Here is a 15,948-nt window from a genome sequence, read left to right on the forward strand (position 1 = left end):
AGTTTATATAGACACCGGAGAGGGCTAGGGTTACACAGAGTCGGTTACAAAGGTAGGAGATCTACATATCCGTATCGCCAAGCTTGCCTTGCACGCCAAGGAAAGTCCCATTCGGACACGGGACGAAGTCTTCAATCTTGTATCTTCATAGTCTTGGAGTCCGGCCGATGATGATAGTTCGGCTATCCGGACACCCCCTAGTCCGGGACTCCCTCAGTAACCCCCGAACCAGGCTTCAATAACGACGAATCCGGCGCGTATGTTGTCTTTGGCGTTTGCAAGGCGGGTTCTTCTTAATGCTCCATGTGTTTGCCGGATAGTGTCCGATTGCTTCATAAATGCTGCGCTCCTTGGCTTCCGCGTCCAATAATGGTCTTCTTCCACGCGTCGCATGAATGCTAAAAGCCAGGGTATTTTTATGTTACCCCCTAGCTGCGCAAATAAGCCGCCTATAAGGGAGGCGAGGATCCAGATCCAAATCACATCATCCTCCTTCCGCAAGCACCCACCGAGGCGCATCTGACACCAAACCCGTTCCAACATGGACAGTCGACGCGGCTCCTGTTCTCGCGCTCCCAGCCCTAAGCCAGGAGATTGGAGGAGATGCTCAGTCCCGCACAGCGAGTTAGTGACGCTCCAAGCAGAGGGATATCTTCCCCCGGCCTTCATGGTTCTGGTTCGAGCTGGACTAGCCACCTACAAAGGTGGGAAGCAGGCGGAGAGCGTCCCCAATCCCTCCAAAGGAGAGCGGCTGTGCTTCGTCTCCTACTTAATAAGGGGACTCGGATTTCCTATACATCCGTTTCTCAGGGGGCTCCTGGAGTTCTACGGACTCCAGCTTCATCACCTTACACCTGCCTCCATTTTGCACATCGCGGGCTTCGTAGCTCTGTGTGAGCTGTTCTTGGGCATTGAGCCCCATTTTATGCTGTGGAAGAGGCTGTTTTGCCTCGTACCCCGCTCTCAGGGGGGGTCAATATATCAAGTGGGCGGAGCCGAAATATGGTGCATTGCCGGGACCGGATACCTGTCCGGGACCCCAAAGAAGGCGTCCGAAGATTGGCCTTCGGAGTGGTTTTATATGGAGGACGCTCCGTTGCCGGATCCAGTCCGGATCGGCCTTCCGGAGTTCAGCAATGCTCCCCTGAAGAAACGCCTAAGTTGGCGCCCACGGAGCTCTCGACGAGAAGATGATAGTAGCATCCATTACTTGATGGGCCGGATACGGCTGCTAGCCCATTCCGGATTAACCATGATCGGAGTCATGGCCACATGCATTATGTGTGGGGTGCAGCCACTCAAATATAGGGGCCACCCCATGTGGGACTTCAACGGAGACGACGACGCCACCCGTCACGGCCGCAAGGGACCTGGCTCGGCCGACGATCTGGTGAAGATCCTGTCCGGCTTGTACAAGGGGGAGAAGGAGGACTTCCTCCGCATGAATCCTCTGAACGGATTTTCCATGAACAACCCTCGGAGCTGGGTAAGCCGTCGCATGCATATCTGAACCGCGCCTTTAAAGCCAATTGTCTTATTGTATGATTTTGACACAGGAACTGCATCGGGATGTGGAGGGCATAAAAGCCCAGCCCCACAACCCGAAGACCCAGAAAGGCCCCTCGATCCGGCCTCCGAAGAGGATCCGGACTTAGCGGTGGAACTGATTGACGGGGTGTACCACCAGCTCAGCATAGATAATGCTTTAGTCGCCATTATGGCTGACTACCCCAGTTTGTGTCCGGCTTCCCCGGTGAGTACGACCGAAGTCCTGTCGCTGTTACTTCCTTAATGCTTAGTTCTAACCATCATGCTCCAATGGTGTTCGGCAGGAAGCGCCTTTACGGCAGGAAGTCGAGCCCGCGGCGACTGGCCAACAAGGGCCAGTCCGGCCCAGCAGGCAGAAGAGGAGTGCAACGCGAACTGAAACGTTGCCGCAACGGTACGGAGCACCGCTATTTTTTAAGGGAAGGATTCCCAGGAGGTATATTAATGCTCATAACCTTTCCAGAAAGAGCACTCGCCGGACAGTGTCCGGAGAGGTTGCCAATCAAGCCTCCGCCAGCCATGCTCCAACGCATGGCCCGGAAGGGGAGGCGAATACAAGGCATGAGTCGGACGCTCCTCCAACGGAGGATGCCGACAGGCTATCCACCACCCGGTCTGAGGTGGAGAGCGCCATGAATCACAGGCGTCGCCGGACAGTTCTTCATGACACGTGTTTCTCCCCGGAGGCGTTAAATGCCTTTGATGCGGGAAACGTGCACCTCCGTGCCGCTCAAGATGGGTTAACCAGAGCCACGGAGCAGTATGTGAAAGACATACGTGTAAGTAATTTTAATAGTTATATATGCCAGTAGCCCCCGAGACTTAAAATGGTTAAAATAACTGATTTAAGGATCAATTTTTATGCAGGATCTTACTGAGAAGAATACCCATCTGTCCCAAGAGCTCCAAGAGTGCAAGGCCCAACTTGAGGCCACACTGGCCGCCACAGGGGGAGCCACAGAGACCCCCGCTGGTAAGACGTACTTTGAAAAGATAATTAATTAACAAAGTGCGGTGTGAATCTGACAATAATATTGCAGAGGGCGCCGGACTAGATCTGGACAAGCAACAGCTACTGCGTCAGCTCAAGGCTGGCGAGAGGGTGCTTATGAAGGTGCAGCAGGAGAGAAACAAGCTCCAAGATGCCCACACCCAGCTAGGAGAAGAGCAGAAAGGTGTTCGGGCCCAGCTGTCTGGCTCCTTGAAGGAGAATCAGCGACTTCGTCGCGGCATTTATAGTAAGTGCTTGAGCAAATTCCTTTGAAAAGAAGAATTCGGCGAGGAAGTCGTTTGACAGAAATATGTCTTTAGGTGTGCTCACAGGTAGCCCTGCGGAGGAAATGCCTGGGTCAACAGGTGACCAACTTCCCGAGCTGGCGCAATTGTTCGAACGTGTTCGACAGGCGATGAGTGGCGTCGTTCAGGCCTTATGGCCATCCGTCTCCCTATCCGAGGGCCTTGGTGAGCTTGCTAAGAAGCTCCAGGGAGCACGGCGACGCCTCCGTTTGTGGAAAATATCGGCCTGCCGTCAGGGCGCCAGGGAGGCCTGGGCCATGGTGAAGACGCGCTACCCGAAGGTTGACCCAAACCACATGGCCGAGGTCGGACCTGCGGGGCCTGATGGGAAGGAGATCCCTGTGAGCTTGATGTATGGCCAAGTAGAACTGGCCGCGAAATATTCCCAACAGGACTGTAAATTAGACAGCCTGTTATATGGGATTGAGGAGGAGTACAATCAGTCGGTTTGATGATTGAATTTGAAATGACATGTAAGATGCCTTCTAGCCGGATTGTAGATCGTTTGTCTTTGCGGACCGTTTCGCTTCAACCTCGGGACCCAACAGTCCGGAGTGTGTCCGAATACCCCTACGGTTATAAAAGAACCGGGGCATGCATGGAGACAAGGCGTCGGGGTCATAATTGCTTTATCAGACAAGTGCCCAACTAGTTATGTTATATTACATGGTTAGTAAGAAACATCTTCCAGGGAGAATAGTTCTGTTAAGGGTTCCTTTCCCTGGGAGGCATGCCCTAAGGTGCAATGCCGGACTGCGAAAATAGCAGAAAAAGCATCTGGGGGCTTATAAATAAGTAAGTAATAAATCATCTTTCAAGTCACTGACCGAATATTCTCTTAAGAACGCTAGCTTTCGGCTTCACCCAGTCTGAGGTACACATCCGGCTGACTCGGCAGTAACAATCGCAGAGGTGCTCCCTTTACCTCCTAGCCGAACAATCGGGAACGTAGGGGTAAGCACAGGAGCCAGGCAACCCAGCTTGGCCAAAACTTAAGTCATATCGATGCATATAATGGTGAATAAAAGGTACATGCGGAAGTATAACACATGTATTGGGCGTGAAGCCCATATTAATAAGCTTCTGGTAAAGAAGCCTGCAGGTATAATGAGTGCTAGGAGCACATCAAGTGTGTGCGAACAAAGCGCAAATCAGCCTATAAAAGGTAATGAAAAAAAGTGGGAAGAAGGAGGTGGACAAGAGACAGTAAAAAATATAAAAAGCTGCACGGGGGAGTGAGACGAACTCTGAGTCCGGTGTTTAGGCGTAGAATCTTCGGAGACGGGCTGCGTTCCATGGGTTCGGTCCGAGTCGGTTGTCAGATGCTTTACGTAGATGGTATGCTCCGCCGGTCAGGACTTGGTCGATGATGAAGGGACCTTCCCACTTGGGCTTAAGTTTGTCCTTTTTCTTGCCCGGCAGGCGTAGAACGAGTTCGCCGACATTGTAAGTTTTGGCCCGTACTTCTCTGCCTTGATATCTTCGAGCCTGTTGCTAATAGAATGCGGAACGAGCCTTTGCCACGTCCTGCTCCTCCTCTAAGGCGTCCAAATTGTCCTGTCGATGCAACTCGGCTTCTCCTTCTTCGTACATGCGCACACGAGGTGAGTCATGAATTATATCGCAAGGCAGAACTGCCTCTGCGCCGTACACCATGAAAAATGGTGTGAATCCAGTAGTTCGGTTTGGCGTGGTCCGCAGCCCCCATAGTACGGAGTCGAGCTCCTCTACCCAGTGCGTGTTAGATTCCTTGAGGTACCGCACTAGTCTGGGTTTGATGCCGCTCATGATTAGACCATTTGCTCGCTCGACTTGACCGTTAGTTTGGGGGTGATAGACTGAAGCGTAATCGAGCTTGATGCCCATGTTTGTGCACCAGAGTTTAACCTCGTCGGCAGTGAAGTTCGTGCCGTTATCAGTGATGATGCTGCGAGGGACGCCAAAACGGTGTACTACCCCGGATAGGAAGTCTATCACCGGTCCGGATTCTGCCGTTTTAACCATCTTGGCCTCAATCCATTTGGTGAATTTGTCCACCATGACCAATAAGTATTTGTGCTTGTGGGTTCCCCCTTTAAGGGGTCCAACCATGTCAAGCCCCCAGACCGCGAACGGCCAGGTAATGGGTATAGTTTTGAGGGCGGTGGGTGGCATGTGGCTCTGATTAACAAAGAGCTGGCAACCGACGCATCGTTGGACTAAGTCCTGAGCATCCACCCGGGCTGTTGGCCAATAAAATCGTGTACGGAAGGCCTTGCCTACGAGTGCCTGGGCTGCAGCGTGGTGCCCGCTGAGTCCGGCGTGAATTTCAGCTAGGAGATTCCGCCCCTCCTCTTCGGAGATACACCTTTGAAGGACTCCAGTTGTGCTTTTCTTATAAAGTTCTCCCTCATGCACCTTGTAGGCTTTAGATCGCCGAACTATGCAGCGGGCCTCATTTTGGTCTTCGGGAAGTTCCTGCCGAATTAAGTAGGCTAGGAATGGTTCTGTCCACGGGGCAATTACTGCCATTATTTCATGAGCTGAAGGTGTTATTTCATCGGCTGAGCCGCCGATTGTGTCAAAATGGTCTGAGTTCAGTGATGCAGCTGGCTCCGGATTGTGATTTCCGGACTCCTCTTCCCATAACACGGATGGCTTGAAGAGCCGTTCCAGGAAGATGTTTGGAGGGACGGCGTCTCGTTTTGCGCCGATGCGTGCTAACACGTCTGTTGCCTAGTTATTATCCCGAGCTACATGGTGGAATTCGAGTCCTTCGAACCGAGCTGACATTTTTAGGACGGCGTTGCGGTAAGCTGCCATTTTTGGATCTTTGGCATCAAAGTCTCCATTTACTTGGGATATTGCGAGGTTTGAATCCCCGCGCACCTCTAGGCGTTGAATGCCCATGGAGATTGCCATCCGGAGGCCATGTAGAAGGGCCTCGTATTCGGCTGTGTTATTGGAGTCCATGTACATTATTTGAAGCACGTATTGGATTGTGTCTCCAGTTGGGGACGTCAGGACGACGCCAGCCCCCAAGCCAGCCAACATTTTGGATCCGTCGAAATGCATGATCCAATTGGAGTATGCGTCGTACTCTTTAGGGAGTTCCGCTTCGGTCCATTCGGCGATGAAGTCGGCCAGAACCTGCGATTTTATAGCTCGCCGTGGTTTATAGGTTATGTCAAATGGTAAGAGCTCAATAGCCCATTTTGCAATCCAGCCAGTCGTGTCGCGGTTGTTTATAATGTCATTAAGGGGTACTTCGGAGGCTACTGTTATCGAACACTCTTGAAAGTAGTGTCGCAGCTTCCGGGATGCCATGAACACCGCGTATGCTATCTTTTGATAATGTGGGTACCGGGACTTGCATGGAGTTAGAACAGTGGATACGTAGTACACTGGTTTTTGAAGAGGGAATCTGTGCCCTTCCGTCTCTCGCTCGACGACGAGTACCGTGCTGACAACTTGATGTGTTGCTGCGATATATAATAACATAGGTTCGCCCAGGTTGGGCGCGGCCAGGACCGGATTTGTTGCCAGTATGGCCTTTATTTCTTCGAGTCCGGCTGTGGTAGCATCCGTCCATTCGAAATGTTCGGTGTGCCGGAGGAGGCGGTAGAGGGGCAGAGCCTTTTCTCCCAAACGGGAGATGAAGCGGATTAAGGCCGCTACGCATCCGGTTAGTTTTTGTATTTGCTTGAGGTCTTTTGGAATATCCAATTGTGACAGAGCTCGGATTTTGGCCGGGTTTGCTTCAATTCCTCTATCGGATACGATGAAGCCCAAGAGCTTTCCGGCTGGTACGCCGAAGACGCATTTTTCTCGATTGAGCTTAATGTCATATGCTCGGAGGTTGTCGAATGTCACCCTCAAGTCTTCTACCAGAGTTTTGACATGTTTGGTCTTGACGACCACATCGTCTACGTATGCCTCTACTGTTTTGCCTATCTGGGTAGCCAGACATGTTTGAATCATGCGCTGATATGTTGCGCCGGCGTTTTTGAGTCCGAAGGGCATTGTGTTGAAGCAGAATGTCCCATATGGAGTAATGAATGCCGTTGCGGCCTGGTCTTTCTCCGCCATCTTGATTTGATGGTATCCGGAGTATGCGTCGAGGAAGCACAATGAATCGTGCCCTGCGGTAGCATCGATGATTTGGTCGATGCGAGGGAGGGGGAAAGGGTCCTTTGGACAGGCCTTGTTAAGGTCTTTAAAATCGACGCAGAGGCGCCAGGATTTGACCTTTTTTGGTACCATTACTAGATTGGCTAGCCAGTCCGGATGTTTTATATCTCTGATGAATCCGGCTTCTAAGAGTTTGGCTAGCTCTTCTCCCATTGCCTGTCTTTTGGGTTCGGAAAATCGCCGAAGATCTTGTTTGACCGGCTTGAATCCTTTTAGGATGTTTAGGCTGTGCTCTGCCAGTCTGCGTGGGATTCCTGGCATGTCTGAAGGGTGCCAGGCAAAAATATCCCAATTTTCCCGAAGGTATTCTCGTAGTGCGGCTTCGACATCAGGACTTAATTGTGCCCCAATGGAGGCCGTCTTTGTGGGGTCCATTGGATGGACATGAAATTTGACTATTTCGTCTGCTGGTTTAAAAGAGGTGGACTTGGGCCTCTTATCGAGTATCACATCGTCCCTATCCATCGTGGAGCATAGCGTAGTTAGTTCCTCTGCTGCTAGGGCTTCGGACAATGCCTCTAGGGCCAGTGTGGCTGTCTTATTTTCAATGCGGAGTGCTGTATCTGGATCACTGGCAAGAGTGATTATCCCATTGGGTCCGGGCATTTTGAGCTTCATGTACCCGTAGTGGGGTATAGCCTGGAAGATTGTGAATGCCTCTCGCCCTAACAAAGCATGATATCCGCTGCCGAATGGGGCCACTTGGAACGTGACCTCCTCGGACCTGTAATTGTCCGGTGAGCCGAACACTACATCTAGTGTGATTTTTCCTGTGTAGCGTACTTCTCGACTAGGGATTATCCCTTTGAAGGTTGTGCTGCTTCGCTCGATGCGGCTCCAGTCAATATCCATTTTTTGAAGGGTTTCCTCGTAGATGAGGTTTAATCCGCTGCCGCCATCCATGAGTACCTTGGTAAGGCGAAAGCCGTCCACTATCGGACTAAGGACCAATGCGGATGGTGCTCTAGCTGTTCGGAATTTAGGTTCGTCACTGGCGTTGAAGGTGATAGCCGTGTTACTCCATGGATTTGCTGTTGCTACTTGGTAGACTTCGGCGAGGCCGCGGATTGTTCGTTTTCGCATGTTATTTGATACGAAAGTCTCGAAGACTGTTAATACCGTACCGGTACTGCTGGGCTGTTTGCCCGGGGCTAAAAAGCCTTCGCCACTTTTGGCCACCTGCCGTAGTATCCAACATGCTCGAAGGCTGTGTGTTGGAGTGGCGCCTCCGTACTGTGTATTTTGCAGGGTCCGTTGAGCCAGTCCTCTAGTACGGTTCCATGCCCTTTAGGGGGTCTTTGCTTTTTGGTTTTTAACCCAGGTGCTTGAGTATGGCGCACCCTTTTACTTCGGACTAGGGTTGTGGTCAAGGCCGGACTGTCCAAAAACCTAGTTTCGGTGTTCCTGGCACTCTCTACCGCACAGTATTTTTGTACGACAGTCACTAGGTCGATGAAGCGTGTAACTTCGCGATGACTTATGGCGTTCATGATTCCCTTGTCTGTGCAATTGTTGCAGAAAATTGAAATCGCGCTTTCTTCGCAGCAGTCCTTTATCCTGTTCATAACCAGGAGGAATCTGGCCCAGTAATGATGTACTGTTTCATGGGGCTCTTGCCGTATTCGAGATAGATCACTTATGTTTGGGTGGGCGGGTGGAATCAAGTTCGGAACCCCGCCCAATCTGAGGCTCAAAGGCCAAGAAGTTTCCGGATTTGGAAGCTCGACTTGCTGGATGCTTTCCAACGAATCTAGTCCGATGCCTGACTCTAAGTTCAGTATTTTATTAGCGTCCGTCCTTCGCGGGAATCCGGCTTGGAGGGATCGGGAATCCGGACATAGTTGGTTTTCAACGTAGAAGAAGGATTGCCGCATTGTTCCTCTACCACGACAACGTGGTGGGTGGCCTGAGGAGAGTTAATCTCTCTTAGATCGGGTTTAAGCCCAATCTGATCATAGTCTGTGGCGACTCCGAGGGCGGCGATGCGATCCAAGAGCTCGTTTACAGAGGAGAGCTCAATCGGATCTAACTGCTCAGTGAATTCCGGGCTGACGTGAAGATCGCTTTTGATGACCTGAGAGGTCATCGTCGGAGCGGTGGCCGAACAGGCGGTCATAAGAAAACCACCTAGCTGGACAGTTTGGCCGGCGGCCAAAGCTCTCTTGACGACGGTACCGTCTTTAAAGACGGGAGAAGGCATCCTTCCTAATCGCGACGACACAGAGGAACTCTCAATGAAAGCACCAATGTCGGTGTCAAAACCGGCGGATCTCGGGTAGGGGGTCCCGAACAGTGCGTCTAGGCGGATGGTAACAGGAGACGAGGGACACGATGTTTTTACCCAGGTTCGGTCCCCCTTGATGGAGATAAAACCCTACGTCCTGCTTGATTAATATTGATGATGTGGGTTACAAGAGTAGATCTACCACGAGATCAAGGAGGCTAAACCCTAGAAGCTAGCCTATGGTATGATTGTTGTTCGTCCTATGGACTAAGGCCATCCGGTTTATATAGACACCGGAGAGGGCTAGGGTTACACAGAGTCGGTTACAAAGGTAGGAGATCTACATATCCGTATCGCCAAGCTTGCCTTCCACGCCAAGGAAAGTCCCATCCGGACACGGGACGAAGTCTTCAATCTTATATCTTCATAGTCTTGGAGTCCGACCGATGATGATAGTTCGGCTATCCGGACACCCCCTAGTCCGGGACTCCCTCACTAGCCCTCTCCCGTGTCTATATAAACCGGAGGGTTTTAGTCCGTAGGACGAACAACAATCATACCATAGGCTAGCTTCTAGGGTTTAGCCTCCTTGATATCGTGGTAGATCTACTCTTTTACTACCCATATCATCAATATTAATCAAGCAGGAGTAGGGTTTTACCTCCACCGAGAGGGCCCGAACCTGGGTAAAAACATCGTGTCCCTTATCTCCTGTTACCATCCGCCTAGACGCACAGTTCGGGACCCCCTACCCGAGATCCACCGGTTTTGACACCGACAACCTTCATTTAAAACAATGTGGAATAGTTTCACAACTCATGCCACCTGGAACACCACAGCGTAATGGTGTGTCCAAACATCGTAACCGTACTTTATTAGATATGATACGATCTATGATGTCTCTTACCGATTTACCACTATCATTTTGGGGTTATGCATTAGAGACAACTGCATTAACATTAAGTAGGGCACCATCTAAATCCGTTGAGACGACATCGTATGAACTATGGTTTGGCAAGAAAACTAAGCTGTCGTTTCTTAAAGTTTGGGGTTGCGACACTTATGTCAAAAGGCTTCAGCCTGATAAGCTCGAACCCAAATCGGAGAAGTTTGTCTTCATAGGATACCCTAAGGAAACAATTGGGTACACCTTCTACCACAGATCCGAAGGCAAGATCTTTGTTGCCAAGAATGGAACCTTTCTAGGGAAGGAGTTTCTCTCGAAAGAAGTGAGTGGGAGGAAAGTAGAACTTGATGAGGTAATTGTACCTTCTCTCAATATGGAAAGTAGCACATCAGAGAGATCCGTTCCCATGATGCCTACACCAACTGGAGAGGAAGTTAATGATGATGATTATGAAACTTCAGATCAAGTTACTACTAGACCTCGTAGGTCGAACAAAGCATGTTCCACACTAGAGTGGTACGGTAATCCTGTCCTAGAAGTCATGTTACTAGACCATGGCGAACCTATGAATTATGAAGAAGCTATGATGAGCCCAGATTCCGAAAAATGGCTTGAGGCCATGAAATCTGAGATAGGATCCATGTATGAGAACAAAGTATGGACTTTGGTGGACTTGCCCGATGATCGGCAAGCCATAGAGAATAAATGGATCTTCAAGAAGAAGACTGATGCTGATGGTAATGTTACTATCTACAAAGCTCGACTTGTCGCAAAAGGTTTTCGACAATTTCAAGGGGTTGACTATGATGAGACCTTCTCACCTGTAGCGATGCTTAAGTCCGTCTGAATCATGTTAGCAATTGGCGCATTTTATGATTATGAAATTTGGCAAATGGACGTCAAAACTGCATTCCTCAATGGATTTCTTAAAAGAAGAGTTGTATATGATGCAACTAGAAGGTTTTGTAGATCCTAAAGGTGCTAACACAGTGTGTAAGCTCCAGCAATCCATCTATGGACTAGTGCAAGCATCTCGGAGTTGGAATATACGCTTTGATGAGGTGATCAAAGCATATGGTTTTATACAGACTTTCGGTGAAGCCTGTATTTACAAGAAAGTGAGTGGGAGCTCTGTAGCATTTCTGGTATTATATGTAGATGACATATTGTTGATTGGAAATGATAGAGAATTTCTAGATAGCATAAAAGGATACTTGAATAAGAGCTTTTCAATGAAAGACCCCGGTGAAGCTACTTATATATTGGGCATCAAGATCTATAGAGATAGATCAAGACGCTTAATAGGACTTCCACAAAGCATATACCTTGACAAAGTTTTGAAGAAATTCAAAATGGATCAGTCAAAGAAAGGGTTCTTGCCCGTGTTACAAGGTGTGAAGTCGAGTCAGACTCAAAGTCCGATCACTGCAGAAGATAGAGAGAAAATGAAAGTCATTCCCTATGCCTCAGCCATAGGTTCTATCATGTTTGCTATGTTGTGTACCAAACCTGATGTATGCCTTGCCATAAGTCTGGCAGGGAGGTACCAAAATAATCTAGGAGTGGATCACTGGACAATGATCTGTTTCTTGTTTATGGAGGTGACAAAGAGCTCATCGTAAATGGTTACATCGATGCTAGCTTTGACACTGATCCAGATGACTCTAAGTCACAAACCGGATACATATTTATATTGAATGGTGGAGCTGTGAGTTGGTGCAGTTCCAAGAAGAACGTCGTGGCGGGATCTATGTGTGAAGCAGAGTACATAGCTGCTTCAGAAGGAACAAATGAAGGAGTCTGGATGAAGGAGTTCATATTCGATCTGGGTGTAATACCTAGTGCATCGAGTCCAATGAAAATCTTTTGCGACAACACTTGAGCAATTGCCTTGGCGAAGGAATCTAGGTTTCACAAATGAACCAAACACATTAAGAGACACTTCAACTACATTCGTGAACAAGTCAAGGATGGAGACATAGAGATTTGCAAAATACATACGGATCTGAATGTGGTAGACCCATTGACTAAGCCTCTTCTGCGAGCAAAACATGACCAGCACCAAGACTCCATGGGTGTTAGATTCATTAAAACGTAATCTAGAATATTGACTCTAGTGCAAGTGGGAGACTGAAGGAAATATTCCCTAGAGGCAATAATAAAGTTGTTATTTTATATTCCCTTATTCATGATAAAGGTTTATTATTTACGCTAGAATTTTATTGATTGGAAACCTTAATACATGTCTGAATACATAAACAAACTATGTGTCCCTAGTGAGCCTCTACTAGACGAGTTCGTTGATCAATGCTAATTAAGGTTTCCTAACCATGGATGTGAGTTGTCATTTGATAATGGGATCACATCATTAGGAGAATGATGTGATGGACAAGACCCATTTTTTAGCTTAGCATAATGATCATTCAGTTTTATTGCTATTGCTTTCTTCATGTCAAATACATATTCCTTCGACTATGAGAGTATGCAACTCCCGGATACCAGAGGAATGCCTTTTGTGCTATCAAAGTCACAACGTAAATGGGCGATTATAAAGTTTCTCTATAGGTATCTCCGAAGGTGTTTGTTGAGTTGGCATAGATCGAGATTAGGATTTTTCACTCCAAGTATCGGAGAGGTATCTGTGGGCCCTCTCGGTAATACACATCACAAGCTTGCAAGAAAACGACTAAGGAGTTAGTCATGAGGTGATATATTATAGAACTAGTAAAGAGACTTGCCAGTAACGAGATTGAACTAGGTATGAAGATACCGACGATCGAATATCGGGCAAGTAACATACCGATGGACAAAGGGAATCACGTATGTTGTCATAACGGTTCGACCGATAAAGATCTTCGTAAAATATGTGGGAGCGAATATGGGCATCCAGGTTCCGTTTTTGATTATTGACCGGAGAGGTGTCTAGGTCATGTCTACATAGTTCTCGAACCCGTAGGGTCCACACGCTTAACGTTCGATGACGACATAATATTATATGAGTTATGTGATTTTGTGACCGAGTGTTGTTCGGAGTCCCATATGAGATCACAGACATGACGAGGAGTCTCAAAATGGTTGAGAGGTAAATATTGATATATAGGACGATGGTATTCGGATACGGGAAGTGTTTCGGAGGGTACCGGGTACATATCGGATCACCGAAAGGGGTTCCGGGCACCCCCGACAAAAGATATGGGCCTTATGGGCCAAGAGGGGAAACGCACCAGCTACAAGGGGCTGGCGCACCCCTCATATGGGCCGGGCAATGTGGAAAAGGAAAGGGGACGGAGGAAAGGAAAGAAAGGGAATAGGATTCCCCCTTCCCCCTCTTTCCTTCCCCCTCCAACAAATATGGCAGGGGGCGCCACTTGGGAGGACCCCAAGTAGGATTCAACCTACTTGGGGCGCCCTACTGGCTGCTCCCTCCTCCCCCACCTATATATATGTGGGAGGGGGGCTCCTAGCAACCCGAGACAATTGCCTAGCCGTGTGCGTCGCCCCCCCCCCCACCGTTTACTCCCCCGGTCATATTTTCGTAGTGCTTAGGCAAAGCCCTGCGGAGATCACTTCACCATCACCATCACCACGCCATCGTGCTGATGAAACTCATCTTCTGCCTCAACATCTTGCTGGATCAAGAAGGTGAGGGACGTTACCAAGCTGAACGTGTGCAGAACTCGGAGGTGCCGTACGTTCAGTACTCGATCGATGGATCGTGAAGAAAGTTCGACTACATCAACCTCGTTGCGAAATGCTTCCGCTTACGGTCTATGAGGGTACGTAGACACACTACCCCCCTCGTTGCTATGCATCTCCATGGATAGATCATTGCGTGTGCGTAGAATTGTTTTTGTTTTCCATGCAACGATTCCCAACAATTATCCACATACCGTAGAATGGACAAGCAAATTTGTACTGAGTGAGGAATTACACCTCTAATTTGACCGACTATACTTTATCCCGTCCAAGAAGAATAACTAACATGTCTGTCATTATGTTGAACAAAATATGGACAAGGGATCCCCATGGCAAAGACCATCCCTAGCCTACTAATAGCTAACAATATCATAATTAACTTGGATGACACACTATCCCCAAAGACGAGACACTCTACCCATTGACACCATTTTGGCGAGAACCCCTTCATGCAAAGTGCAAAAAAAGGGACACTTGACCTTATTGTACACTTCATTGTCAATTTTTAAGATGACTATGCTCAACTTTTCAGTTTGAATGAGGCGTACGACATGGTCAATCACCCTGCGCAACCATCTAGAGTTAGGTGCAACTATCATAAAGATTTAAAAACTGACATTTAGAATGCAAATTGATCAATATTGCCGAAAATGACTTGTGTCCTGTTGGGAAACGTAGCATGCAATTTCAAAAAAATTCCTACGCTCACGCAAGATATATATAGGAGATTCATAGTAACGAGAGGGTGAGAGCATGTCTACGTACCCTCATAGACCAAAAGCGGAAGCGTTTGCCAACACGGTTGATGTAGTCGAACTTCTTCTCGTTCCGACCGATCGAGCACCGAACGTACGACACCTCTGAGTTCTGCACATGTTCAGCTTGATGACGTCTCCTCCTTCTTGATCTAGCAAGTGGGAGAGGATATAAGTAGATGGGATCACAACCATCACGACGACATGGTGGTAGAGCACCAACAGCGCTTCGCAAAGCGTAGCTGGGACGAGGTGGTGGAACTATGGAGTAACGGGAGAGAGAGAGGCACCAAGGACGCCCCTCCCCTCTATATATAGATGGAGGGGCATGGGAAACAACCCCTCCAAGCCCTAGGGCGCAGCTAAGGGGGAGAGGACTTGGACTCCAAGTCCAATCCTATTCCTACCAGGACTCCTTCCTTTTTTGCCTTCCCTAGCCACATGGGCTTTTGAGGACTTGGTGCGCCTAGCCCAATAAGGCAAAGGCACCTCCCCGCAGCCCATCCTAGCCCTTGGGTCGTGGTGAACCCACCTGTGGACTTCTGGACCCCTCCAGAATCCTCCGGAACCTTCTGGAAGCTTCTTGGTACAATACCAAAAAGCTGCTCCTTTTTTCGGAACCCAAAATAGGACTTCCCATATATAAATCTTTACGTCTCGACCATTCCGAGACCCCTCGTGATGTCTGAGATCTCATCCGGAACTCCGAACAACATTTGGTTACCACTCATCAAATATCCCAATACTACTCTAGCGTAAACGAACGTTAAGCGTGCGAACCCTACGGGTTCGAGAACTATGTAGACATGACCGAGACACCTCTGCAGTCAATAACCAATAGCGGAACCTGGATACCCATATTGGCTCCTACATATTCTACTAAGATCTTTATCGGTCGAACCGTTATGACAATATACGTAATTCCCTTTGTCCATGGGTATGTTACTTGCCCGAGATTCGATCGTCGGTATCTTTATACCTAGTTCAATCTCGTTACCGGCAAGTCTCCTTACTCGTTCCGTAATACATCATCCTGCAACTAACTCATTAGTCACTTTTCTTGCAAGGCTTCTTATGATGTGCACTACCGAGAGGGCCCAGAGATACCTCTCCGATACTCGGAGTGACAAATCCTAATCTCGATCTATTGCAACCCAACAAACACCTTCAGAGATACCTGTAGAGCATCTTTATAATCAACCAGTTACGTTGTGATGTTTGATAGCACACAAGGCATTCCTTCGGTATCCGGGAGTTGCATAATCTCATAGTCGGAGGAATATGTATTTGACATGAACAAAGCAATAGCAATAAAACTGAATCGTCATTATCCTAAGCTAACGGATCGGTCT

This window comes from Triticum dicoccoides, chromosome 3B (genome assembly GCF_002162155.2).
Source record: "Triticum dicoccoides isolate Atlit2015 ecotype Zavitan chromosome 3B, WEW_v2.0, whole genome shotgun sequence".
Taxonomy (NCBI): Eukaryota; Viridiplantae; Streptophyta; class Magnoliopsida; order Poales; family Poaceae; genus Triticum; species Triticum dicoccoides.